Here is a 25,763-nt window from a genome sequence, read left to right on the forward strand (position 1 = left end):
CATCCCCACTCCCTTGTGCATTTCTTTCTCTGCTGTTGATGACTGCTTTCATCCAGCATTTGCTCCGAAACCAAGTCTCCTTGCTCCACTAGCAGAGAAACCCTTGCCACCACTTCAGCAGAAGCATTCAGCAGAGTAAACAGTTAAAAGGGGCTACAAACATCTGGCTGGAGCCGTGCTCTCAGTCCCTGTGCCAGCGCAGTGCCCTTGGCTGTGGGATCAGTCACGCCTGCCATGCCATTGCCTTTGAATAATGGAAACGCTGCAGCCGGGATGGCAGGGAGCTCTGCAGCTGTGGGGGAAAGCCAGCAAGCAGAATGCCTCTGCCTTCTTTGCAACCCTTGGCATGCTAAAAAAGATCCTCATGGTTTGTGTGTTTCAAAAAAAAGAAAAGGAAAAAAAAAATAGGTGCATAAATCTAAAAAGCTCTTTGCTACTTGTGACCATACATCATGCATCAAAAACAGGCTTAAAGCAGTCAACAGGCTTGGTGAAGATTCTCTGTGTTTTGAGCTTATCTCAGCCTTATTTATGCCAGTGCCCTGATGTTAATTGGCTTTTATAGTACCAACTTAATCTTCGTAGTGGTAAGTGCCTTCTGCTGCAAGGCGTGTTTGAGTAAATTCATTTGTTATCTGCAGGGTTCATCTTCACACAATAGCGTTTAATGAGATGTGCTTTGTGCTTCAGATACCCAGCTCTGTATTCGGGCATGTGAGAGCAGTTGACTCCTCTGCCCTTTTTTTAATTGGGCATTTGTGTAGCTGAGGGAAGTTTGCATGTTGGCGTTTTTGTTGACGTGGCAGAGAAATCCTGACCACAGACAGCTCTGCACCTGTGCCGTGCAAGGATCCTGCTGGTTTAGCAAGTCACAGGCATAAAAATGCCCCAGGGTGAGCGTGTCAACATTTGTAACTGAGACTGGCACGGATACAAACTTCCCTAGACTGTCTGAATAAAGCCAGCAGCATCCTCCAGACCTTTTGAATAAGGGGAGAAACAGCGAGCCCTGAAGAGATGCTTTTGCTGTATTTATGGCTGGCCTAGCCAGTTCTTGGTATTTCGTGGATAGGAGGGACAGCAGTGTTTTTGCACTTGGTTTTATGAGAGCAATTTGTGCAAAGTATGCACAGCTTGGCCTGCAGTGCTGGGTTTGCCAAGGGACCAGAGATTTGTATCTTCAAATACACGTTTTGCTTCCCAGATCATTTCATTAGTTTCAGTCAGCTCTGCCTTACATGTAACTTTAAAAATGTTTCAAGCTCTGCCAGCAGGTGAGAAAGGGAAATGGATGCTTTCAGATTCCACTGGCAGATCTTTCCTTCAAGGAAAAGTCCTTCTTGTTTCAATTCTAAGTGTTTATTCTGCATTCACACATCTGCATGTGTACAAAAAGCAAAGGCAGCCATTATTGCCTCTACATTAATACTGTATGAAATGCATATTGGAATGTACCACATATTGCATGGGACGTGTGTGATACTTAAACAAGGTGCAAAAATACAGAGAATAAGATTTTTGTAGATATACATTGTGTTTTTTCAGCCATAACACTAAGAATGCTAAAGGCATATCATAGAATCATAATACAACCTGGGTTGGAAGGGTCCTTAAAGGTCTTCTCTTTCCAAACCTTCCACTGGACCAGGTTGCTCAAAGCCCCATCCTTTAATACAGTCAAACTGTAGTTATAGAGCTGGTTGTGAGGTGGGATCTGTTTGCACCTTCATTACCCTGCCTGTTTCCAGTTGTCTTGAGATGTGGCTCCATGCCTAAAGTGCTTTTATTGTAGCCTCTCTCCATCCTGGCTCTGCTCATGTGGTAGAAGCTGTTTGTGCAAATCTTAACTTCTCCATTTCTCCAGAGTCCCGTTGCCTTCTCAAATGTTTTTAGTGTGCAGGGATCTCCCTGGGGTCAGCACACAACCATTATATTAAAACCTCTGCTCTCTCTCTCTCTCTCTCTTGCTGAAATCAGTAGGAAAATGCCACTTGTCTCAGTCTGGGAGACACAAGTTTGATGTGGTGAGGGCTCATAGCTCAGAAGGGTTTTGCCTGAATAAAGCCTAATTTCTCTTTGCTTTATGGGGCTGAGGCAAAGGTTTGTGAAGCCTTGGGGACCATTCTGCATCCCTTGACTCTTGTAATCAGCTGGTGGGTAAATTGTCCTGGTGAATAAGCGGGACTGAGGGGCTTGGTGGCATCTCTGTTGATTTTGTGTAAAAGTTGTCCAGTTCTTAGTGTGTCTTAGTCTTGGTGGTGTTCTTAGTTGTGTTTCAGGGTCACCTTAATGAAATCTTTACTGTGAGGCCAAGAGAGGGACTGTTCTTCAAATTTTGTGTTTCTAGAAACTAGCAAAAGGAGCTGCTGTTTAAGAGGGATGTTTTGAGGCTGCTGCCCTCTCCCAGCAGAATGCCCATGTTTGGGGATATTTTATGCCTGAGTCTATCAGCTGATTAAAAAGTTCCCCCGAAGTAAGATATAAAAAACTCAGGTTTGAACACAAGTTCAGGAAGGAGTCACGAGACACGCTGAGCCTACGTCAGAAAATTCCTGTGCTCGTTTGTCCCCCTGGGCCTGGCCCTGCTGGCCCTGCCAGGCAGGAGCCCTCCCTGCCCAGAACAGGTTGTTCTCCTGACCAGCCCTGCAGGAGACTGGGCACAGAGACTCCAGCAAGGAAAAAAAAAAAGATGTGAGGCTGATCACTGGTAGCACAATCCCAGCAGGTCTTACACAGATCCTCTTGCAAAGAGGTGTCCTGCCCTTGGGTGGGATCCAGCAGTGAGTTTTCAGGTGGAATTTCCAGCAGTGAGTTTCCAGGTGGAATTTCCAGCAGTGAGTTTCCAGGTGTGATCCAGCAGTGAATTTCCAGGTGGAATCCAGCAGTGAATTTCCAGGTGGAATTTCCAGCAGTGAATTTCCAGGTGGAATCCAGCAGTGAGTGAGTTTCCAGGTGGAATTTCCAGCAGTGAATTTCCAGGTGGAATCCAGCAGTGAATTTCCAGGTGGAATTTCCAGCAGTGAGTGAGTTTCCAGGTGGAATTTCCAGCAGTGAGTTTCCAGGTTGGATCCACAGCAGTGAATTTCCAAGTGGGATCCAGCAGTGAGTTTCCAGGTTGGATCCACAGCAGTGAATTTCCAGGTGGGATCCAGCAGTGAGTTTCCAGGTGGAATTTCCAGCAGTGAATTTCCAGGTGGAATCCAACAGTGAATTTCCAGGTAGAATTTCCAGCAGTGAGTTTCCAGTGAGTTTTTGGAATCTCCCACTTGCAGATTTCACCCAAGGTGCAAAGGAATTCTGTGGTGAGCAGAGCAGCTCTGTGCAGTTTTTGTGAGCTGTGTTTGTCAGTTCTGAAAAGAAAAGCGCACATGAAAATGTGTAAGGCAGGAGTGGTGTTTGCTCCCTGTGTTTTCTGTGTTGGCTCTAAGAGAAATACAGAATGCCAAGAGAAGTGTGGAAACTGTAACCTTGGGACTCATTTGGGGCATGTAAATCCTTCTCTAAGCACCTCCTGGAAATCAGTGAAGTCCCAGAGTCATCAGTAATGCTACACGTTACAGAACTTGTGGAACCTGACGTTTTTTAGAGGAGCCTTCAGATTTTATTTATTTTTTTTTTCCACGTGACTGCAGTGACACAGTGGCACCTGTGCCATTGACTTTACCAGAGGTCTCGTGCCACCGAATCACAGAGATGCTTTCAAAAACCTTCCCTCGAGTTGTCAGCCCTTAGCGCTCCCTCCGGCTGCTCAAAATGCAAATCTGTTTCCTTCTGAAGGTAGAGCACATCCCTGTGAAGCCAAGTAGGCACCTCCAGGGACTTGTTTCCATAACAACCTCCCGGACTGTTTCTCTCTGTGCTGTGACTGTGGCTACAAGCGAAAAGCACTCGTTGGATGTTTTGTGTTCAGATAATCAGCACTTTATCCTTACAGATGTTTTTCTTTGCTTACTGGAGCTGATCCCATCACCTTGTATCGTGTACAGCTGCCCTGTCCAAATTCAGGGTGGGAAGTCTCCAGCCTTTGAAAGCAGGGAGTGCAAACCTGGAGATGGGAAAGAGGTTTTATTTGTCCATCCTTGCAGACAGAGAGCTGGGGAGTGTGTGAAGGACAATGAGAGCACTCAGCCAGGGAGCTGAGGGGCAACCAGCCTGTGAATGTAGAGTCATCTGGGTGCCTGGTGACAAGGAATGCAAGCTAAAACATTACATTAAAGACCCAGAAATTCCTCTTGCAGCAATCTCACTAGGAAAATAGTTTTGCAGTGGAGGCGACTATTGCTCCCCCCAGATCCTGGGGCTGGCTTGTCACAGTTGTTTCTCCTGATAATTTTCCCACAGGATGTTTTGTACCAAAGCAGGACGGGGCAGAAATCATCTCCTTGGAGGTGGGGAAGAAAGGAAGGAAGGAAAGGGAGAATTTTACTGAGGACACCATGTTTTTTAATCCACACAAAGGACTGGAAGCATGAAAGGCATGAAGACCTGTTTTGTGGTGTTTTACTGGTGGATTCCTGCTCTTAACCTCCAAGATGAAATTCCTGTTCTGCCCCTTCTTGGAAAATGTTGGAATTTGGGATTTTTGACTAATTTTCTGTTTGGGCCTTTTGATCCAGCTTTTGTGGATAAAAATTCACTGCTACAGCAGCCGTGGGGGTGAAGGTGACTGGAGTTGATCTTCTCTCCTGGGTCCTCTCATTCAGAGATCCCTATGGGATAAAGAAGAGTGAGTGTAAAGAAAATTCAAGGCAGCAAGAGACAGGGTAAGGACTGAAGTGTCTTCCACACGGTGATGGAAAGAACAGCATCAACCCTAAAAGCAAAGGAACAAACAGCTCCAGCATCTGCTGCCATTGCAGAAATAGGTAAGGTTTCTTTTTGTTCTGGGAAATTAACGACCAAGAGTCTCTTGAAATTAATGAGGAAGGATTTCCTAATTAAGATTTGCAGCCTAAAGGGAGAATCTGGTTCTAGGTGAAGAAAGAAAGATAATTATAAACTACAGAAATGTAGTATGAGCCAGATCCTCACCATCTGCTGATTAAAGCTGGCAAAACTCCTTTTAGTACAACTACCTTGGAGTATATTGGATTCCAGCTTCAATCTTCTGCATCAAATGCAGGCATATGTGCTGTTTGTTAAATTGCTTCTTTTTGTTTGTTCTTTTCTTGAGGTCCTGTTTACACCAGGGAAAGATCTGCAGATTACAGCAGGAGTCAACCACAGCTTTCCCAAAAGCTCTCATCTGACTCAAGTCCAAGTAAGTCCTACCAAACTTGGCAGAGCTAAGCTTAACTTTAAGTTGATGTTGACAGGATTAAGAGCAGCAGAATTTTATGGATTTATTTCTCAGTGGTGGAAAGATACGGACAGAGATTCATGGGGAATTGGAAGATACTTCCCTCCATGGCAGCTCACATGAGCACAAGACGGCCCTGCTTGTGCTGATGGAACTGAAAACACAGCCTTGAGCCCTTCATTTACTGCTCTTTGAAGCTTGCACTAGAGACAGATCCCCTTCTGAAGACATTTTGCAGCCACCGGTTATCAGCAGGCTCACAGCAGAATGCCTGAATTGCAGGCACCTGCTTTAGGCATAAGGAGGAGAGCAGGTGTTGGCAGGATGAAAAGGCTTAATCCCCTGATGAAAGGAACCCAGGGGATGCTGCGTGTCCTTAGCTGCCACCAAAGAGTGGCTGAGGAAATTGCCTGCCACTTTCAAGGAGCTCTTCTTGTTCAGGCTGGGGTCCTGCATAACACAAGACCCTACCAAGGGAGATAAAAATGTTTTTGGGGAAAAGCAGAGGGACTGTGCTAATTAACAGTGCAGCATATGCTTTTAGTACATGTGAATTCCGCTTGCTTTTCCCTCTTTGGATGGGTTTTCCCTTGCTCTCCAGGGAAGTCTGTCTGAGGCTCATTGGCTGGAACAAAAAGTTTAAATATCACAACATGGCTTTACATTTTGGGAAAGTACTTAACAGAAGACCCTGCCCAGGGAGATAAATCCAGAAAAAAATATTCTTTGGGGAAAGCAGACAGGGATTGTGCTAATTAACAGTGCAGCATATGCTTTTAGTACATGTTAATTCCACTTGCTTTTCCCTCTTTGGGTGGGTTTTCCTTTGCTCTGCAGGGAAGTCTCTCTGGGGCTCGTTGGCTGGCACAAAAAGTTTGAATATCACAACATTTTGGGAAACTCATAGCTGAGGTCAGGGTGGGTCTTATAGTCCTGCAACATTCACTGATGAACCCTCACTACTGGAAATATCCAGGTTGTCTGAAGTGTCAATTAATAAGAGGGGCCAAGAAGTAATTGAGTTTTGCTGTGTAAAACTTCTTCTTAGTGAAAGGAGAGAAAGGACTTGAAGGAGGAAAATTTCATCAATTTCTCATCAATTTCTATGGTCACCATAAATACTGAAGCTGTGCTGACTATTCATTGGAGATAAGAATTAGGGGAAAAATTTTTCTTCACACAAAATATCATTGAAAATTCAGCCAGTCCTTCTTTAGCTTCATTTTCACTAAGTTAATATAAAGATATTTATTCAGTGGTACAAAATTTTGGAACAGCCTTAGTCCAAAAGTGGTGTAAGTCACAAATTGGTCTATTTAATTACCAAATCTAGCCATTGTGTGTTTAACAAAATGAGGAGGCCTCAATTCTGCTTTCTACCCAAGGTTAGATACGTGTTTCCTTAGGATTGTGGATGGTTTGACTCCTGACTTAACTGAGTGTGAGAGGAGAATCAGGCCCAAAGAAGAGGGCTGTAAGTGCTCATGACTAGGCTGGATATCTTTAAGCTGTTGCAGGTGCACATTGGTCCATTCACCTAAAAGGTTGTTCTATACAATTTTACACCGACAAAAGGTTCAGCTTTTAGAGTACATATCAGTTTATTCTCTTCCATTCTCTGGAGGGAAATCAAACTATATTTTACAAGAAAACTGGAACATTACCATCCCTTCTTGCTGCTCCTTGATGCATCTGTTGTTTTCAATTAGCTTGATGGCATCCATTTTCAGAAAGCAGATGCTGCCCTCTTTTACACTGGGTGCAATTCTGGAATAACTCCACTGACGTCAGTGAAGTGACTCCAAATTTATCCCCGGCAAAAAAGCAGAATTGGACCACAGTCTCTTTGTCTGCCTCTCTGCTCTGGAGCTCCAGGGAAGATGTGCCACTGCCACACCATAAGGTGTGCCTGTCTGCTCTGCTGTGCTTGGCATTTTTGTGTCCTTGACACCCCCACTCATGTGCCTGGCTGGGGTATGGCCACCAAATTCCTTGTGCTGAAAATGGAGCACTTACTGGCTCTGGATTCCTTGTCCACTCTCCATCTTAGCTTCCTCTTGCCTGGATATGTTTCCCAAGGAGTTTTTTAAGCTTGAAGAAATGTAGTTGTAATTCTTAAGCAGTAGAACAACAGAAGGGTGGCAGAGGTAGATGTGGAGACAAGCTCTGCACCTCCTACTTTTTTTTTTTTTTTCTTTCTGTTAGGGCTGTGCAAAAATCGTTGCAGTCTTGGTAGGTTGGCTCTACATGTGCTGGTTTCTAAGTCTCCATTTGCAGGGAGTACTAGGTTGGAAAAAAATGGGGCTTTCCTGCTCTGACTCTTCTGATCTCAGTCCTGCCTTCCCTGAAACTGGACAGAAAGCCTTGTGTAAAATCATCAGTCTGGTGGAAGAGAAAATACCACTGGAGATGGGACAGATGAGGGTGGATAGGAGGATAGAAGGAATCCAGCAGCTCCCTGTCCTTTACTCAGCCAGAGCTCCAGAGCCACCACAGTATTGCAGCCATGAAAATGGTGCAGGTCTTGGAAAATCTCAGGGCGAACACGTTCAGTAACACCTGGGAAATGTTAATTCTGCAAGCCCTCATCTGGAATGCTGTGTGCATTGTTGGTGACCTAAATTGGGTCAGGCAGGATGAACAGAAGAGCAGCAAGAATGATCAGGTGGATGGAAAGTGCTTTGCCACTGGAAGCTGGAAGAGCCTGACTTTTCTAGACCAGCAAAAGACAAGACCTGTAGTTAGGAAACTATTGGGGGGAAAATAACCAAAACAGAAGAAAATATGAGAAATTTTAAGATCTTCTCACATTTCTTATGTCTCTAGATTGTTTGCCATACTGCATGTTTGCCTACAAAACACCAAATCCTGGTGATTTTGCTATTAAATACTTGGATTTTGTGGGTAGGAGGGAGAGCTAGAAGAGGAATTGTGAGTCTTGGGAGGTTGTTTTCTCTGTGGGACTGAGGAGAGAGAAGGAAGTTATAGGAGTGGGGTAGAAGAGTACAGGGGATACCATATTCCCACAGGAGCTGGTTTGAAGGCAGAGAGCAAATTCACACCCCTTAAAAAACCCACCAAACTCTGTTCATTGCTCTTCCCCTCAACCTGGAATGACTGCTCACTTTCTCCAGTCCTTTCTACCTATCCAGAGCTCTCCAGCTCTTTGCTGGCCATCCTCCTTCCTGGAATCTGTGATCATTCCTCACTCCCATGAGCTCCCTGGAATCACTGGAACATGGTGCATTGCATCTAATGTTGGGGAAAGCCTTGAACCAGCTCTGCTGCAGCTCAGTTGGATTATCTGATCTGAGCAACCTGCTCTGGTGGAAGGTGTTCCTGCTCCTCTGGCAGGAGGGTTGGAATGAGGTGATCTTTAAGGCCTTTTCCAACCCAAACCAGTCTGTTATTCTGTGTTTTGCTGCAGAAATAAGCAGTGGTGCACAGTCTTCAAGAGCTGCTGCTCACAGAATCATTAAGGTTGGAAAGATCATCAAGTCCAGCCTTTAGTGGAATATCATGATGCCCAGTAAACCAGATCAATGAAGAATTCATTCTTTGAATAATTCCAGGGCTGGTGACTCCAGCACTTCCTTGGGCAGTCTCTTCTAATGCTTAACTGCTCTTTCAGTAAAAAAAAAAAAAAAAAAATTCCTAATATCCAACCTGAACCTTCCCTGAAGTGACTTCAGGTTCTTTTCTGTTGTCCTGTCCCTTGTTCCCTTGGAGAAGAGGCTGACCCCCACCTGCCCCACCCTCCTGTCAGGGAGTTGTGGGGAGCAGCACTGTTGGGTAGGAGGTCAGGGCAGTTGATCCCAATGCCCACTCTGGCCTGAAGAGATGAGCAGGATAATTTCCTATTGCATGCACTGCTCTGATATAGACAGAACAAAACTTCACATTTCCTCTCTTACCTCTCTCATATTGTTTCCCCTTGTGGAGGTGAAGATACCCCTAAAGCTCAGGAGGCAGAAAAAAAATATTGGCCGAAGTGGGAGATTCATCCATTCAGCCAACTCTGTGTCACAGGAGTGCCAGGAAGGAGCTGTCCTTAGACTTTGTCCTTGAGCTTCTTTCCTGCCTGTTGATGCTCTTTGGTCACTTCAGTGAGGAAACCATTGTCTGGTCATTTCCATCTCTATTTTGGCCAACCAGTTCTGGTCTTTAGCTTTTCTCCTGTGAGTAGAAAGATGGTGAAGAGCATGGAGAGGAAGCCACATGGTTGATGTCACTTGGTCTGTTCATCTGGAGAAGAGGAGACTGAGGTCAGAGCTCACAGCAGTTCTGCAGATTCCTCACAAGGAGGAGGGACAGACCCTGAGCTCTGCTCTGTGTGACCAAGGACAGCACCCAGGGAATGGCTGGAGCTGTGTCAGGGGAGGGTTTGGGTGGATTTTAGGAAAAAGTTCTTCCCCCAGAGGGTGTTGGGCACTGAACAGGCTCCCAGGGAATGGTCACAGCCCCAAGGCTGCCAGAGCTCCAGGACAGTTTGTACAATACTCCCAGGTCAGGGTGGGATTGTTGGAGGGGCTGCAGGGCCAGGAGTTGGACTCAAAGATCCTTGTAGTCCCTTCCAATTCAGGCTGTTCCGTGATTCGGTGAGGAAAAAAAGAAAAGCCAGGCAATGGAAATGTTTATGAATATCCGTGCACATCACAAAAGCCTGTGAATATGGACACCACTTGTGCTCTGTCAGTGGCATTGGCAGGATGGTGCACACAAATCTGGTGGCCCCTGAGATGTCTTAAGAAGCTGCCCCAGGCACTTGGCACCATTTGAGTTATGCCTACAAGCCCCATTAGAAAGGGATTGTAAGAAATACAGATATAAACCAAGGAGTTTGATTTGAGCCATGAACAGCGTGTGTGTTGAGTTTATTTCTGATCTCAGTTTACTCACAGAATTATGGAATAGCCCAAGCTGGAAGGGACCCTTAGCAGTGTGTGGTTCTCAGGCTCTGAATTATTCTCATATTTTAGTGTGTCAGAAATAGCACTGTCTGGCACATTCCTTTGAGAACTGTAGACTATGGCCTTTCATGCTTACGACAAAGCAATTGATCTTTGTAGTCTGTCCTTGGAAGTGACTTTCAGAAACGTTTTGGAGAGTGTTCACTGCTGCATTAGCCTGGTATTTGATGATCTGCTACAGTTTGCAGCAGTGGGCTGCAAACATTTCTCTAGGATTTATTTCCCTCAAAAGGTGCCCCTTCCTCAGTATCAGCAATTTATTTGTGAGAGAAGTTTCATCCCAGTTCATTTTGGTACTCTTTACAAAAGGCACATTTGGAAAATTTTGTAATGTGCATGATCCCTTTCTTAATATTCTAAATATCTTTGCCTTTTTTATTTATTTTTTTAAGAAAATGCATTTAAACAAGGTAAAATACAAAATTTTGCCCTTTTTTGATTGGTTTTTGGTTTGGTTTTGGTTTGCTGTTGGTTTGTTTGTTTGTTTAGGGGCATTTTTTATTTCTTTTAATTGGTTTTTCTTTGTTTTTTCTAACTTTGATCTCGAATGGAGGTTGTGATGGTTTGGTTTTGGGAGTTTTTTGGTGTGTTTTTGTTTGTTTGTATTTTTTTTTGTTTTTGTTTGGTTGGTTTTTCATTTGTTTTTTGGTTTGGTTTATTTTGGGGTTTGTTTGTTTGTTTTTTGGTTTTGATGGTTTTTGGGTTTATTTATTTTTTATTTTTTTGGTGTTTTTTTTTTTTGGACGGGAGGGGATTATCCTCGATTTAGGTGAGTTTATTTATTTTTTTTTTAAGCAGTATAGTGATAAGCACTGGTAGTTCCTGCTCATTACCAGTGTAGCTCCCATGTCAGCTCCAATACTTCCTTGAATTCAGTTTTGTGACACTCAAATGCTCCAGAAGAGATGGAATGACAGCCCAAACCTCCTGGATACTACAGCATGTATTCCCAGTGACACAAGGGATATTCCAATGCTTTGGCTATGGCTGAGCCAAGCCAGTTGTTCTTTTCTGCAGCTGGAACACCTGCCCAGGTGGGAAAGTTTTTTCTGATGAGACCAAGCTGCTTTTCCAGTGCTGTCTGACTTGTTAGAATGTGTCACTCTGAATTGTGAGCTCCTCATGTTCCCACTCAGCTGGTCAACTTTTTAGGATATTTTTATTCTGAGATTATGTAATAATTAAATAAAAAAAAAAAAAGTAAAAAAAAATACAAAAAAACTTGTTAGTGAAATTTTCTGGGTGAATTGAGAATGGAAGGAAAAGGTGCTATCTGCAGAGGACTGTAGCTTCCCCCTTACTTACTTTTTTTCTTGGCTCTTTAAAAACCAAACCTGTGCAGATCTGCCACTAACACTTAGCTAAGGGGATTTCAGAGGAGAGGAATTGGGAGTTCCTTGCACAGTAACCACTAATCAGCATCCCCATAGAAGAGAACTGAATACATATTGATCAAGCCCAGCTGCAGCTGGGAGGATTCTGGAGGCTGATGCAGCTTTCCTTTCCATCCTCCATCCCCACTCATGGAAACTGTGTGGAAAAGCCACCCACTGGTACTTCTGGCCCTGGATTTTATGCTTCTTTTAATTGCATCCAAAGGTTGTGTGGGGTTTTTTGGTAGTTAAGATACTACTTAGGAAGGAAGGTGATTAAAGGCTTGGAGTCAAGGGGACAGTCCCCAGTCTTATCCTTTGGATGTCCCTCATGTCTCAGTGCCTCAGCAATAAGATGGGTCACTATAAAGCCACTGGTTTCCTTCTTTTGCCTAAACCTTTTTAGACAGGGACATCTTTCTGAGTATTCCTCACCTCCTTCCTGACACCTGGATAATGTCAGGCACAGCTGGGCACCTCTCCTCCCTCAGGACACGGTGTTGTGCTGCTGTCACAACAGCAGGAACAAACAGATGGGCAGTGAGGATGAAAAAAAAAAAAAAAAACCACACACAGGAAAATGTTTGTCCCTGTGCAAGGGACTCATGGAACACCCAAAGGCTGACCTGCTGTTACCTGACTCTGTGCTGGGCTTGGCTGATCTGAGCTCTGTTTTTCCAAGCTCAGGCACAAAACACTCAGAGCAACCCCTGGTTTGTGACTCTCCCTTCCCTTGCAGGGCTGCCTGATAATTAAAAGTGTGCAAAAAACATTTCTGTCTGACAAAGCCCAGAGCTGACTTAACTGGGAGGTAAAAATTGAAAGCTCCTGGAATGCTCACTCCATGGAAATAAGGGGCTGACATCACTTTTCACAGCTGGTCCAGAAGAAGAGAATTAAAGCAAGTTCTTCTCTTCTACTCCCTGAATTCCCCTCAGGGACCAAGGTGCTCAAACAGCAGAAGAAAAATATATGCTGGAGGTGTAAGGAGTTCACCATCTCTTTCAGAGATTTGTGTCAGCTCTCCAAGCATGAAGGACTGATACTGAGCAGACAAATCTGCACTTTGAATCTGGCAAGATTGACTTGGCTTTTTTTTTTTTTTTTTTTTTTTTAAATTTTTGCAGATTTTTCACTGGCATTGTTAGTAACTAATCCTCCTAAATGATTTGGTAGTTTTTCTTCCTTTATGGTATTTCAGAGGGATGTGAGGATACGTAGAACAGCAATTACAGCTCTTCATGGTTTATATTTAGTCATATATTGGTGATTCAGAAGCAAGCATATGCAAAAAGGCCTGGATGAATCCTCTTGCAAATTCCTTCCTGTACTACAGCACATTTAGGTGCTGGAGTCTTACAAGCAATGCATGAGTCTTACACAAACCTTATGTTTTTGGAGAGGGAATCTTGCCATGCCTTTGTGTCCACCATGATGCATGAAGTTTTTTTTCTGATGGCTGGAGTGTTTTAACAGCCCTGCTGATAAAGAGACTTGGTTTCAGGCAAATAGAGCCAAATTCCCAGCTGATGTTCATACATCAGCACATTTTTCTTCTGATGCCATCTAGACAGTATGGTACAGAGTGTTTTAGAAGGCTTTTTTATCATTTTGAGGGGTTTGGGGTCTATTTAGTGAAGAAAGATCTGTTTATCTTGAAAATTCAATGTTTTGAAGTATTACTAAAATTCCCATTTGGATGATTTTTGAGTTCTGACTGTTGGATGTGCCACAGCACCACACTGGTCTGTGGACAGACTGGTGCTCACAGGCACATTTTAGGTTGGGATTTGGGATGGAGCTAACATCTCATTTTTCCTGTACCTTGATTCCTCTGACTCTGGAGGAGAAATAACATTTTCCTCTCCTCAGCACATGCAGTTGGGTGTTTATCAGTGGTAAAGTTCTACATGCACTCATTTGTCTTTAGATAATGCAAATGGCTTTTTTTTTTTTTTTTTTTTTTTTTTTTTTTTTTTTTTCCTGCAGGGAATCACAAGCAGATGGTGTGAGGCAGGCCTGGGAAATTGGAATATTAAAATTACAGAATGGCTTGGACTGGAAGGGGCTTTAAAGATGATCTTATTCCAACCCTCTGCCATGAGCAGGGACACCTTCCACTAGCCCAGGATGTTCAGAACCCCATCCAGCCTGGCCTTGGAGACTTCCAGGGATGGGGATTGAGCCTAGATGTGCAACTGGGGCAGCTCCTTACTCTGAGATCTTTAAGGAGCTTCTCTAATCTGTTCCTGATTTCACATGGTTATAACTTCTGTAAAGGATATAATTATTTCCACAGCTGGGAACAGGATAAATGGGATGTTGACCCTCTTTACTTGCTTCAGTAATGTTGCTGCCATTAATAATTTTTGGTTTTTTAAGAAGAAATTGTTCCCTGTGAGGGTGGTCAGGCCCTGGCACAGGTTTCCCAGAGCAGCTGTGGCTGCCTCATCCCTGGAAATGTCCAAGGCCAGGTTGGATGGGGCTCTGAGCAACCTGGGACAGTGGAAGGTGTCCCTGCCCATGGCAGGGTTTGGAAACAAATGATCTTTGTGATCCCTTCCAATCCAGACCATTCTGTGATTCTCTGAATATTACTTTGTGCTTCTACATCCCTTTCCATGCTTTCTGTTAATAATTGGAAACCTCACTACTATGTCTTCAGGCTAATATAGTGAGAGTATAAATAGTTAACAAAGCAGCCCTGCACTCAGGAGATACCATAAATTAATGCTCCCAGAACTTTGATAGAAGGTGGCATTTAGAAAAATGCCTCAATACACCATGACCATTGGGATTTTTTTTCTAATGATTATAGTGAAACAGGGTTGGAGCAATAGCAAGTGCATTTGAAAGTCCTACCTTTTGGTCCAAGCAGCAGGTCAGGGAGTGATCCTGCCCCGCTGCCCAGCCCTGTGGGGCACATCTGTCCAGCTCTGGGATCACCAGCACAGCAGGGACAGGGAGCTCCTGGAGCGGGGCCAGCGGAGGCTGCAGAGATGATTTAGGGCCTGGAGCATCTCTGCCAGGGAAAGGCTGAGGGAGCTGGGGCTGTCCAGCCTGGAGAGGAGCCCCAGCTGAGAGGGGCCCTGATCCCTGTGTGTCCCTGTGAGCAGGGAGGGCTCAGGGCAGGGCCCAGCAATGGCACCAGAGCCACGGGCAGGGACTGAGCCCCAGGAGGTTCCACCTGGGCATGAGGCAGAACTTCTTCCCTGGGCAGTGACTGAGTCTCCTTCATAGTAGACATGAACTTGCTGCTTGTATTCCCATTGTATTCCCATTTTAATCACAGAGAAACCTTAGAGACCCTTGGGATGAGAGGAGAGGTCAGGAGTGGAGATGACTGTGGCCACTGCCACAATCATGGTAGGAATTTCCTTGTCCCTGAGCCCCTTTCCCACATTTATTGGCAGCATCTTCCATCCTGGTTTCCCAGGGCTGGGGTGGAAGCAGAGCAGGCAGCAGGACCATGGCTATTTTGCTGGCCCCAGCAACTGCTGTCTTTGCCTCTGCTGCAGAGGTAGTCAAGACCTTGTATAAAGTGGGGGAAGAAAAAGATATGTTCAGGGTTTGTTTTGGTGGGATTTTGTGTGCTGGTTCTCTGGGAATATTTCAAAAAAAGCATTTAAAAACAGCAGTGAAGAGAAGAGAGATGAGGATTTAATAAGGGCTGGCAATGAGGTTAAAGCTGATAAGGAAGGTTGGATTCAACTTGAGCAGAACTCTGGTTCCTTCATCTTCTCAGCCACTTTAGGTTGAAAACACTGACCTCTGTGGTCCTTTCCAAAAATTTTCATAAGGACAAGCAGATCTTGTTGAATTTTAATTTAAAGTCATTGGCTCTGCAATTCTCCCAAAATATTTCTCATGAAGGGATGTTTTGTGAGTCAAGGGAAAAAAATCTAAGCTCTGTGTCATAGGCTCCTCCAGCACTGATGAGAAGGCTTTGAAATCTGCACAGCTCGAATTTTCACATCTGTGGTTTGGCTGCCCCTTTGACCCTTAAATAGAAAGAAATGGGGGAACTGTGTGGGTGCTGTAGCAGTTGAACAGGAGCTGATGTGCCAGGTGTGTCCTTAAATGTGGTGGACATCAGTGCTGGAGAGCTGTAGGCTCCCCAAACTCCAAGGATTTTGAAGTGATCTCAGGTAAAATGCAAATGGTGGTGTGGTAAATAGCAAGTAAATTTGTCTTTGTACAGTATTTTGAAGTGTGTTGGAAGCAATAGCTGGTCATAGAATCAGAGAGTAACTAAGGTTGGGAAAGACCCTCAAGATTATTAAGTCAAAAAAACCCACACAACCTTTGGATGCTATTACAAAAAGCAGAAATGCCAGGACCAGGAGTACCAGTGGGTGTTTTTTCTACACAGTTTCCATGACTGGGGATGGAGGATGGAAAGGAAAGGTCTAATCCCTGCCTTGTCCCCAGACCATGGCACTGAGTGTCATGTCCAGTCATTCCCTGGACAGCTCCAGTGATGGAGATTCCACCTCCTCCCTGGACATCCAGTGCCTGATCACCCTTTCCATGAAGAAATTCCTCCTGATGTCCAACCTAAACCTTCCCTGGCACAGCTTGAGGCTGTTTCCTCTCATCCTGTCCCTGTTCCCTGGGAGCAGAGCCCAAATTTCTCCAGCTGTCCCCTCCTGTCAGGGAGTTGTGCAGAGCCACAAGGTCCCCCCTGAGCCTCCTTTTCTCCAGGCTGAGCCCCTTCAGAAGCTCCTCACAGGACTGGCTCTCCAGACCCTTCCTCATTATTAATTAATCTCAGAATACAATTTCTCAGCAGCAAAACTCCAGTGGTTTTTCTGGAGGGTTGGTATGTAGCTTCTAATGGAGCTTTTTTCCTGGGGGAGAGGAGGATCACTGATGTTATTCCAGCAAAATGCCCACAAGAAAGAGATGTGATCTTTCTGAGCATGGGAGAATCTGTGGATTTCTACTCTGAAAAGCCTGAAAATTCAAAAGAAATTTGAATTGCAGTGGGAAAAAAAAGTATGACTTGGGGAGAAAATACTGAGTGTTGCTGTCAGGAAGCAGCAGAGAGCCCAGGAGGAGTTTGTGGGGTGTTGCAGTGCCATCCTGTGGGCCAGGGAGGTATGAGATAAGGGACAGACAAGGGACAGACAAGGGACACCTGTGCCCGGTGGGTGCTCCCTCACTCCCCCACCAGCAGGATACAGGAGAGAACGGGAAGGGTGTAAAAACCTGGAAAACCTCTGGGCTGGGATAAAGGCAGTTTTATAGGGAAAGGAAGAGCAATGCACACAAGCCAAGCAGAACAAGGGATTCATTCCCTGCTTGCCATCCATCCCTTTCCATCTTCTTTCCCCCATGTTACACACTGATGATGATGATGTGGCAAGGTTTGGAATGTCCCTTTGGTCACTTGAGGTCACCTGTCCCAGCTGTGCCTCCTGCCAGGCACCCCCAGCCCCCTTATCAGTGTAGGAAAACCAGCTGTGTCTGTGTCAGCACAGCCAGAACCATCCCTGTGTTATCAATCCCCTGCTCCATACAACCCCAAAATACAGCCCCTGGGAAGGAAATTAACTCCAGCCCAGCCACAGTGAGCAGCACTGTCTGTCTCAGCATTTATTAATCCATTTCTTTTTATGTAGAGAAATTCAGGATTTTCTGTGGTGGTGTTTTTTTTTTTTTTTTTTTTTTTTTTTTTTTTTTTTTTTTTTTTTTTTTTGTCTGCTTTGAAGGAGCTGCTTTGATGGCAGCTGAGGACAAGCACTTAGCCTTGGGTTGGATTTAGGGAATGGATTTGGGGACTTTCCACATGGTGCATTTTCTGGAGCAAGTCAGTGTAGTCTCTGCACAATGTCATTAAACCAAACCACGTCCTTTTAATGTCAGAATCAAACACAACATGTGCTGGGAAGTCAGGATTCCTCAAGGGAGTCCCAGATGGCTCCCAGGGAGAGAAGTGTGAGCTGCATATGGCCAGCCCTGTGTGGGGTTAAACTGGGGGTATCATTTGAGGGAGGATGGTGCCGTGTTGGGAATTTCCTGGAATATTTTGATTCTCTCAGTCAAGCTAAAACTGCCAATCTCACATGAGGCTGTGCTGGATCTTTCCACTCAGTTGTGCCCCCTGATTGGATGTGTCCTTTGCTGCAGAGAAACACTGGGAGGAGTTCAGAGAACAGAGCTGCTCACTTCACAATCCTGCTGCTCTTTTCTGCTTCTCTGCTTTAAGATGGGCCCAATAAACACATTTATAGTACAAGATTTGGTCTATTTAATCACCTCTCCCTTATCTCTGCATGGTGTCATAGCCTGGCTGCCACAGGGGTCTGTCCTAATGAAAGGGAGGAAAATTTGCTCCAGTGGGGTTACACCCTCTTGAAGTAACTTTCTCTACATTTTTGCCATACTCAGGGAGATTCAAAGCCTGAAATTATTCTCAGCTAACTTGCTAGAAGTTGCTTCTGTCTGTAGATCTTCTTACTTGCATTTATGGTCTGAATGGGATTGCATCTCTCACCCTTGAGAGATGCAGGAGCCACCAGTTGGGTTTTAAACATGAATGTTATTCCATGTTTTCAATTCATAAATGTATAAGGTGTCTGAAAAGTTGCCCAGGTGAGTTTAGATCCCATTCCAGAGCACAGTCCAATTTCTCATGTCTCTGGTCTCAGAAAACTCCACTGAGGAGTGTTGAGCTATTTGTTATGAATCGAGGCATGAGTATCAGGCTCTCAAAATTAGGGACAATAAAGGATAGAGAAATGGGTGCCCAAAATTAACCCCCTGCAGCCCTCTACACATAAATGAAGTCCACCTTGTAAAAAACTACAGCAGTGTAGTAGGTTTTGTTTCTGTACAAGATCTGCATTCTGCTTTCTTGAGCTCAGCCCCTTTAGACTTCAAACTGAGCATCCAATGTCATTCACCACATGGGAAACCCTTGGTTTAGTTTTGTACTTTTATTTAAAGTATTTAAAAGTAACTAAGCAATAACTGAGTAATGAGTAAGTCATAGGCAAGGAGTACTTTAGTATTTTATTTCTTTTAGGCTTCACATTTGCCTTCATGCCCATTCCTTTTGGGTGCTTTATTACTTTTGTATTTATAGAGTCAGAGAGGATAGAATAATCTTCTTTGGTCCACCTGCCACTCTTCTGGCCCAGTCCAAAACCCTTCCTGTTGCTTTCTCTGTGTGAGTGAAAGGAATCATTATTATGATGGTGCTTTCCAGCAGTGTCATAAATTTGGATCTAAGATGATTTCAGCCAGTCTCTCTCTCTGTGCTGTGCTGGCTAAAAACTGGCTTAGTGGACAGATTTAGAACAGTGAGATTTGCTGGCCACAACTGGTTGGGTTTTTTTTCCCAAATTTGCAGTGTTGGATGATTGTTTGTTCTGCTGTAACTGAATAAAACAGCTCAGATGTACTTTCTAAGCTGTTTTCAGAGATCTGCTTAAGGCTGCAATGTTTGATCCCTGCAGATGCTTTGTTTCTAGAGCACCTCATGAAAGGTTGTCCAGAAAAAATTAGACTTGGGTTTTTAGATTTACAGGTAATTCAAGAAAATTTTTCATGCTAAACTCAAAAACCTGTTTATAAAATTCATTATCTTTTTTATTTACAGGGACCATTTCTTTTGCACAACCCTTGCTTTGAACATGGAGGTGACATTACACACCTTAAAGATGCAGCACTTGCAGTTCAAGAGGAGTCACATTTGCTCCAGAGCATTTTCTTAAATGAATTTACAAACCATAAAGGAGCAGGAATCTTCTCTCTGCAGGTCAGAAACAAGAGAGTATATTTTACAATTTCTAAGCATTTTTTAAAGTTATTTTTAATATACATGATGGATAAAAGGAGATCTTAGACATCAAATATTGACTATTTAGAGTCTCATCCTCTCTTCTTTCGCAGTGGAATATCTCTGTTACTTTTGGGGAAGATCCATGTCATATACATAAGTGTACAACTAAAACTAGAATCAGACCAAACCATCACTGTGATTGCTCATTCTGCTGGGAGATCCTGGGATTTGTCAGAGGTTCAATTAATGCAGCTGCTGCAGAAACATCTTTCTGCCTCTCAGTTTTCTGGTGGAGTCTCTGCCTTATCAAACTCCAAACAATCACTGGGATTCAATTATTGCTGCTCTGAATCTCTTGAAAACTGTGGAGCTGGCCTCAGCATCTCAGTTTGTTCATCCTCTGTAATCCCTGGAGTGAAAACTCTCTTCTCCAACATATAAATCCACAGGGAAAAAAAATTGACACGAAAGAAAAACTCACTAAGGGAATTTTGCTTTGAAGATCAGCACATTTTTAGCCTGGAAAGCAGAGATTGCTCACAACTGTGGTGAACTCAAAGCAAGCAAGTTGTGCATTTTGTTGGTAGACCTGGCTTTTCTTTGTATTAGAAAACTTTTTGAAGAGCAGATGCAAATGTGTTGGTGGATATTTATATTTATGTAAAGGATGCATATTTATCTATTTTTTGTGCTGCTGACATTTCCTCCTTTCAGAACCTAGGCAGAGCTCTTGACAAATCTTGTTCACTTTGTAGGCTTCTCCCATCTCTGATGTTTCTCCCACTTCCCTTCTCCTCCTTTTGGCTTTGGCAATGTGACAAGCAACCTTCTGGTCCAGGGCTTTCTCACTGCCACACTTTTTACAGCCTGTTCTTTTTCTTTTTCTGGCTACTTGAGTCATTGCCAAGCAGTAGCAGGAGCTGTGGGAGCTCAGGGACTGGAAAGTGCATGGTTTTCATAGTGGAATAAGCTGCTTTCAAACCCCTGCACTGAGTGGGAAAGAGAATTGTGGTAGAAAAGGCTGTGTAAAAACATAAATGGTGCAAACTCCTTGCAGTGCAAGGCTTGAGCTGCTCAGCATTTTTGCAGGCACAAGCTAAACTTCTTTAAGCTCATTACCAGCCCTGCTCACACAATCAAATCTGGAGCTCAGAGTTTTGTTTAGGCACTCAGGAGTCCCAAAATGATGAATTTAAGATCATTCCCACCCATGTAGCTGTGCTGGGTTAACCCTGAAAAGCCACTCTGCTGCTCTCCATCCACAGGAGAGAGAAAATACCATTAAAGACTCCTCACACTCTTCCTCTGGTCCAGTGTGGGGTCCCTCCAATGAGGGTCAGTCCTCCAGGAACTTCTCCAGCTTGAGCCTTTCCCATGGGCTGCAGTTCTTCATGATCTGCTCCAGTGTGGACCCCTTCCTTCATTTATTCCAGTCATTTCTTCTTTCTCCTTCTTTCACTATGGGAGACTGCTGATACTTTTAATAACTTATTAGTGAGTTATTAATTTCATGAGTCACCAGCACAGATGCAGCTGGAATGGACTGCATAAAAGTGTGACAATGGAGAAGTTCCCTAAAGTTCTTGCAGGCCAAAAAAAATTTTTTTTTTGTTCTACTGTCTCATAAATTGTTTCAGATCTAATTTTTTAAAAAATAAAGTAAAAAAAAAATTAAATTCTCTTATTTGCTGGGATAGGCTTTCCTGCCCCTGGCACAGAGTGGGGGTCTAGAAGCCAAATTGTCATTACAGATCTGTTTAAAAAGGACCTAAAATTAGATGCCATGCAAATGGCTCTGGGAATTCCCAAAGTCCCAGTAAGAATCAGACCTTGTGTCTCTGTCCTTGAGAAACACAGCAATCCAATGCATCCTAACAAACCTTTGCAACCTTCTAATAAACCTATTTCATCTCATGCAAGGAGACAGGTGAGTAATTCCCAGGAGCTGCAAGGAAAAATTGGCCCTGAAGCCAATCCCAAGAGGCATCAAGGTAAGGAAATAAATGTAGCACCCTCCATTTTAGCCAGCTGCAGTTGAGAACAGATTTCAAATTCAGCTTCTTCAAACATTCTGATGAAGAAATGAACCCTTAGGTTGTGGCTTTATTGTGATCCATGTGAAATAACACCTTCCTCATGTGCATTTTTTTAATACAACTTTTGTTTTGTTTTGTTTTGTTTATTTTTCCCTTGCCAGGCTGGACTCTGGATGCTGCAAGGCTGTCGTGTCAGGACTCTGCAAAAGAGGTTGTTGCATCTTCTTTCTGTAAAGTTGTGGAGTTTCCCTCTGTGCAGGGGGTACAACCTTTATGGTCAGGAAACTCTTTTCCTTGCTCTGTGGTTTTCTTGTTGCTGTTGCTTTTAAAGGGGCCAACACTCTTAGTTCCAGGAAACTGAAACTAAATGTGAACAGGGGACTGGAGGATGGAAGCAGAGAGAATCCCCTACAAGATTCCAATGCACTTATTTCTGGGAAAACTGAATTAAAGCAAGATTCAACTGTCAGTGGCTAAATAGCAGCAATTTTTGGGCTGTTCCTCAAAAGCCCCAGACAAGCACTGAGTCCTGTGGGAAGCTGGAGATTGACACCTTCAGGAAGAGTCTGCTGTTGAAACTTCCTTTAAGCCTTTTTTTTCAAGTGGAGCATCCAGACCTGGCAAATGCATAAGGTCAACCCTTAAAAGAGCAAAGAGTTCTCTCCAAGAAAATCAAACGAGTGGCTGAAGTCTGTCCATTTGTCTGCCTGTCTTTTTGGCCTTGGATTACTGTGCTTTTCAAAGCTGTGTTTTCAAAACTCGGATACAAAATAGATGTTTCCTGTAGCTCTACAAGCAGTAATCATCCTATTCCTGCAAAATATCTGCTGCCTGAGGGATGGGCCCAAACCAGAGGTGTTTTTTCCCATTTACCTACAAAGCATCTGGCTTTAGCATCTGTACAAGTCAAGTTTTTTGTGAACACGTTGAGTCCATTGCCTGCTGTAATGGAGTTAGTGACTTATTTTCAGTGGTCATAGAGTTTCACTGAAATAGCACTGTTTGTGGTCCATTGTGTGACTTAGGAGACACAATAGCCAGACAATTCTGCAGTTGTAATGTAATTGTACGTGGCGTTTCCCAGAAAATGCTCTGAAGTCTTCTCCCGTTGCACTGTTGTGATAAAAAACCCTCTGCTGCTTTTCAAGCTCCACGAGTCCATCTGTGCCGTGCTGAAAGGGAAAGAAAACCCAATTAGCTCTGAAAAGGGAAGGGCAGAGAGGGGTGATCTGGCCTGGAATTCCCTCCTTTTGGCAGCAGCCAAGGTCAGCCGTGCAGCCAAATTTCCACGGCCACATGTGGGTCCAGCTTGTGTGTGCTGGAGCTCTGTGCACAGGAGGGTGGGAGGGGGGATAGGAGGAATTGATCCTGGAAAGGGAGAGCCTGAGAGGAAGAGTGGAGTTAAATGTGGCAGCTGGGATTTTCAGAAGGTAGTTTGAGGGATGCTGGGCATCCAGCTTCCTTAGAACCCTTTATCAATACACCCTCTTTGTCTTCCTGAGTGACTTATAGCTTATGGCAGTTTTCAGCTTCAGTGTGAGAGGGAAAAGAGAGGAAGCATCAGTCCTTGGGGGGAAAAATGCACTCCACAGACCCAAAGGACCTGTTCAGTCTCTCAGTGCAGGCCAGCTGTGGGAATCCCTTTCTCCTGATCTGTGTGTCAAGGCCATGTGGCTGACCATGAATGAGCAGAGCTGCCATGGACCCTTCTCGCAAGGTCAATGGTGTTCAGAGTCAGCAGAGGTGTTGGCTACCTTTGGAAAAGTGTGAATATCCTGGGGAAATCTGTGGGGCAGAAACCTTGGGCCACACATACTGTGTACTCACACCATCAGCAGGGGTGATACAGACAGGGGTGCTTTGCTTTGAGTGTGAAACCTTGCTCTGATACATCATTCCAAGGAAAACAGCTGGAATTTACAGGCCAGATCATGTGGTGAGATAAATAATTCCAGCTCCCTTCCTGGAGCTGATTTATACAGGACAGGTCCAACATTTCTGAGAAATTGTTGATGGTGGGGGCTTTTGTTGTTTGTTTGCTTCACTGAGAACTTGAAGCCTTTCAAATGAAGAACGTGAAGTACAGGGAATTTTTAGCTGGTGTTTGTGCTTCAGGATGTTTGCTGCCTTCAGGCTTTGAGAACACAAATTCTCTGCAGAAAATCTCACACACAGTGGGAGATGAAGTTGTTGGGCTTGGAAGTGCACCAGGGAGATGGGACTGGAGTGAGCTTTGAAGAGCAATCATTGTCCTTAGTGGTGGTGCCATAATATGTGCTTGACTCAAATCCAGCGTTGCACAGGTGAGAACCTGGTGAAACCTTGTAACTCGATGTTTGTGGTTGTTCCTGCCAGTGTGATCCACTGTTGAATAGGCTAGACATGAATAAAATCAGTATTTTTTAAAGTGTTGTGTGGGGTTTTTTAATGCTCAAAAAGGCTGGTTGCCCTCTTGGACTTTACTGTGTTCCTATGAAATGTTTGAGGTGGAGTTAATACCACTCTGCAGCTTTTTTTGGACAGTCCATGTCCCCTTGCAGAATTTTACCTTCCCTTCCTCAGAGGTGGATGCTGCAGTGCTGCACTGAACTCCTGCCACAGGGAAAGATATTTTGGCATGTCCCCCTGCTGGTCCTGCAGGGATGGTTCCTCTGAGCTGTGACAGCTCTGCCTCCATCAGGCTGAAGTGATCTCCTGGCAGGAGATCAGTGTAGTGCTGGTGAGGGATGTGCATGACTTCATCCAGCCCTTGCTCAAGGAATCAAGGGGTTTGTTTTTGAAGGTGCTTTTCCAACTCCCAGATTATGTGTCAGGTTGGATACTGAGACAAAGCAGAGCCAACCTGGGCAGGTCCCCAGATTGTTCCCACCTTCCAACCCCTGTCCTGCTCCATTGTGGGCACTGCATGTGAAAATGCTGAGTGGAAATCTTCAAATTACTCCTCACTCACCTTTTGCCTGCTTCTGGACTGGGGAGCCCCAAAGGTAAGCTCATGCCAATGTACATGGCATTTATCCATGTGTCTGCCTCACAAGGAGACAACAGTCAAGGAAAAAGCCTTGTTTTCCCGCTGGATGCAGGAATCTCTGTCTTGCTGAAGAGCAATGGTTCCCACACAGATTTTTTTTTTTTTTTTTTTTTTTTTTTTTTCTTTTTTTTTTTTTTTTTTTTTCTTTTTTCTTCTCCCCTGCCACTGTGGCAGCTGTTACTGGTGACTACATGTGCTTGTCTGCTCCCTGTCACCCAAAGCCCTCACTGCCTCTAAATTTGACCCCTGGAAACATTTGCACATTTGAATTAATCCACATCTTTTGTTTTACAAAGTCTTTTGTTCTCTCACCTGCCACATTTCAAACCACAATTGCTTACTTTACTTCACCTCTTTCCCTTCTTCATCCAACCCAGATGATTCTTTACTCTCCTTCTGGAGGGAAGTTGCTGTCCCAAACCCACACTGCATTGAAGTGAGTGGCACCAATGCCACCAAGGAGCTGTGCCAAAAAAATTAATCAGATTTGGGTTACAATGATGCAAACCCCTTTATCTCCCTATCACCACCACCTCTCCCCCTTTTGTGTTTATTAAGTAAAGCTCAAAATGCTTCTATTAAAAAAAAAATCTATGAAAATGTGGTTTTTTTATATAGCAGGTAGCTAGGTTTTTAGGGGGTGAATTCTGAAGGCATAAGCTGTGCAAGCAAGGCTGACCAGTTGAGCTGCATCTGCCACAAGAGTATTAAACTGTATTCGTGCCAATACAGGTATAAGAAATGTCAGGAAGAAGGAGTAGCAGGGAGGAGTATAAATGTATTAATTCTGAGTACAGAATTTGTCTTTGCTCTCGTAATTGGTCTGTTAAAATGATTTTCCTGGAAGTGAATTAGCGATCCCAGTGGAGAATACAATTTGGAGAGTCATTGAATTAGAAGAAATGAAATCAAAGACAGACTAGCATCTCTTCTATTAAATAACTGTGGCAGAAACTGTGTTGCAGACAGATTGAATGCTGACAGATCATCAGAACTGATTGATATTCACCCATGACTTTCAAGGGAAATAGTGGAATCACTCACAGCACTTCATTCACTTAATCCTCCATTGCTGCCTGAAGTCTGCAGAGTAACAAAGGTGGAGACTTTCTTTAAAACAGTTTCCACAAGTGCATCTAAGGTACTACAGTAAATTTAACTTCTGTAGGAGAACAATTAATTGTGCAACAAGGAATTGAATCAATGAATGGCTGATAGATATAAAAAATGTCCTTCCTAAAGGTCACCATAATTTCTTTATGGAAGGT

The 25,763-nt window shown here is 44.0% G+C and overlaps 2 long non-coding RNA genes across 2 annotated transcripts in view; one reads left to right on the plus strand and one right to left on the minus strand.

The window, feature by feature from the left end:
* LOC310908274 overlaps nt 1-25,763 on the minus strand; it is a 260,105-nt gene that overhangs the window by 198,383 nt on the left and 35,959 nt on the right. The window lies entirely within an intron of this gene.
* Nucleotides 3,251-23,800, plus strand: LOC310909132. The gene is made up of 3 exons (XR_014590005.1): nt 3,251-4,865; nt 5,174-5,260; nt 21,629-23,800. It is a non-coding gene; the product is annotated as an uncharacterized lncRNA (long non-coding RNA).

This window comes from Zosterops lateralis, assembly GCF_965231275.1.
Source record: "Zosterops lateralis genome assembly, chromosome: 4".
Classification (NCBI taxonomy): Eukaryota; Metazoa; Chordata; class Aves; order Passeriformes; family Zosteropidae; genus Zosterops; species Zosterops lateralis.